Source organism: Zalophus californianus, chromosome 4 (assembly GCF_009762305.2).
Source record: "Zalophus californianus isolate mZalCal1 chromosome 4, mZalCal1.pri.v2, whole genome shotgun sequence".
In the NCBI taxonomy this organism is placed as follows: Eukaryota; Metazoa; Chordata; class Mammalia; order Carnivora; family Otariidae; genus Zalophus; species Zalophus californianus.
The window spans coordinates 21,455,110-21,458,174 of record NC_045598.1 but is presented as its reverse complement, the minus strand read 5'-3'; the positions used below and the strand labels follow the sequence as shown (position 1 = coordinate 21,458,174).

The 3,065-nt window shown below is 45.0% G+C and overlaps 1 non-coding gene across 1 annotated transcript; it reads right to left on the bottom strand.

Moving 5' to 3' along the window:
* Nucleotides 1–2,518: 2,518 nt before the first annotated feature.
* On the bottom strand, nt 2,519–2,652 carry LOC113917700. Its single transcript, XR_003518327.1, has one exon. It is a non-coding gene; the product is annotated as a U11 spliceosomal RNA (small nuclear RNA).
* Between the last annotated feature and the right edge of the window lie 413 nt (nt 2,653–3,065).

The following is a 3,065-nucleotide window of genomic DNA, read 5'->3' as shown; positions in this document are numbered from 1 at the left end:
CCCAGATCTCCCCGCCCCCCAGCCAAATTCAGCATAGTACTCAGTTTGCTATTCTCTCCCCTCACTAAGCCTTGTGAAGTCAAGGCACTGGGTCTATCACTACTATACTTGACCCTTGAACAATGCAGAGGTTTAGAGGTGCCAACCCTCACCCCCCCAGACACACACACACACTCCCCCTGCTGTAAAAAATACCATTATAGGGGCGCCTGGGTCGCTCAGTTGGTTGAGCATCAGACACTTGATTTCGGCTTAGGTCATGGTCTTGGGGTTGTGGGATAGAGCCCCACTTCAAGCCCCAGTCAGGCTCCAGGCTCAGCGCAGTCTGCTTATCCCTCTCCCTTCCCCTCTGCCCCTCATCCTGCTCTCACTCACATCCACTCCCTCTCTCTCTAAAATAAATAAGTCTCAGGCACCTGGGTGGCTCAGTTGGTTAAGCATCTGACTTCAGCTCAGGTCATGATCCCAGGGTCCTGGGATGGAGCCCTGTGACCAGCTCCCTGCTCAGCAGAGAGTCTGCTTCTGCTTTTTCCTCTCCCTCTGCTCCTCCCCTCACTCGTGCTCTCCATCTCTCTCAAATAAATAAAATCTTTAAAAAATAAAGAATAAAATAAGTCTTAAAAAAATCCAAGTATAACTCCTCACTGAGTATAGCTTTTGACTCCCCAGAAGCTACCTTCTGTTGACTAGAAGCCTGATAACATAAATAGCTGATTAACACATGTTTTTTGTATTATGTGTATTATATACTGCAGTCTTATAATAAAATTAAACTAGAAAAAAGAGGGCGCCTGGGTGGCTCAGTCGTTAAGCGTCTGCCTTCGGCTCAGGTCATGATCCCAGGGTCCTGGGATTGAGCTCGGATCAGGCTCCCTGCTCAGTGGGAAGCCTGCTTCTCCCTCTTCCGCTCCCTCTGCTTGTGTTCCCTCTCTCGCTGTGTTTCTGTCAAATAAATAAATAAAATATTTTTTTAAAATAAAAAATAAAAAAATAAACTAGAAAAAAGAAAATGGTATTAAGAAAATCATCAGGGAGGGGCGCCTGACTGGCTCAGTCAGTGGAGCATGCAACTCTTGATCTTGGTTCATAAGTTCAAGACCCACCTTGGGCATAGAGCTTACTTGAAAAAAAAAATCATAAGGAAGAGAAAATACATTTCCAGTACCATGAGTGGACCTGTGCAGTTCAAACCCATGTTGTTCAAGGGTCAACTGTATATTGGAGCACTAGTATACATCTGTTGTTAGAATGAATGAACCCTTTGCTAAATCTCTTTTTTTAAGTTTTTTTTTTTTTTTTTTTCAATAATCTCTATTCCCAAGGTGGGGGCTCCAACTCACCACCGGGAGATCTAGACCAGTCACATGCTCTTCTGACTGAGCCAGCCAGGAGCCCCTAAATCTCCTCTTAAACATAATTTTAGGGCGCCTGGGTGGCTCAGATGGTTAAGCGTCTGCCTTCGGCTCAGGTCATGATCCCAGGGTCCTGGGATCGAGTCCCGCATCAGGCTCCCTGCTCCTTGGGAGCCTGCTTCTCCCTCTGCTTCTCTCTCTCTCTCTCATGAATAAATAAATAAAATCTTTAAAAAAAAAAACAAAACATAATTTTACATGAGGATACATTCTTGGGAGATGAATTTTTTGAAGGTTTTAGATTATGTCTGTGCTGAATGGTTATCCAGAAAGGTTGCTGGTATCCATCAGTAAGAAAGTGCTAAACTGGTATTTAAATCTATTGCTTCTGGTTTTAAAGGACAAAGGCTATAGAAAGAACATTAACACAGCTTTAGAAAGGGATATATAGGGCGCCTGGGAGGCTCAGATGGTTGAGCGACTGCCTTCAGCTCAGGTCATGATCTCTCCAGGTCCTGGCTGGGATCAAGCCCCACGTGGTACTCCCTGCTCAGTAGGGAGTCGGCTTCTCCCCTCACTCGTGCTCTCTCTCTCAAATGAATAAAGTCTTTAAAAAAAAGGGGGATATATATGCCTGGTTAAAGTGGAAGAATTTTTACAAGATCAAAGTTATGCACGGTGATTCAATCATCCCTGGAAAAGGACACCTACGAGGAGTCCCGATATTCCCACTGGGTGCATAATTCAGAGTGCGCTTGCGTAAACATAAAACTTACTTTTCTTAAACCTGTGAAATGGAAAAATTAGTGCTCTTCGTACGTCAGCAATCATCTGTTCGGTTGTGAGAGCAATCTTCATAAACACACGATTGTGAAAAACCAGTTCGTACCCACCATTTTTTAGTTTTTCTTGGGTGTGTGATGGTTCTTGTAACTAGTTGACTTACGTTAACTAGTTTTTTCATCGAGATTTTCCACGGCTTTAAAGCTTTAACTAACCCCAAGTAAAACTACTACACCCAATTTACCAAGGGGACGTGTTGCCAGCATAACTAAGCCCCCCCCCCACGGAAATTCCGAACGGAAACCATGCACTTCTAATGTACAATGAAAAGTATAACATCTACAAACTAACAAAAAAAACCAACTGTCCTTGTTATAACAAACAAGGGCGCCGGGACCAACGATCACCAGCTGCCCAGGTACCAAAAAATTATGCTTCCGAAATCTCTTGATGTCGATTCCGCACGAAGAGCAATGGAGCTGCCCTACGTGTGCCACTCACGACAGAAGCCCTTTTTGCCTGTCCCTGCGCAAAACCAGGGAGGCAGAGCTGGCGAATCCCTCTTTCGGTAAAGGTGAAAATAAAATGTAAACAATTTCTTATTCCTTACTCCTCAAGTTGAAGGGGGAACTTCAAGACATGCTGAGCCGTAGAGCAATATTCACAAGAAGACTTTTATAATTTGTCCTTTCGATTTTTATATAGAAGTAAGGGCAAGGACGTAAATTGATATGCAAATATGCGCGGTGCTTGCTGGGAAGGAACCGGCGGGCGTAGAGGGAGTGGCAAGGAAAAGCGGTTGTGGGAGCGAGCTGGGAAGCTGTCGCTGGCTGCCGTGGGCGCACCTTTTGTACGTTACGCGGGAATACCCGCTTCTCGGCGGCTGTTGGTACCTATCTGGGGAAGACACGAATCCCACCCTATTCAAGT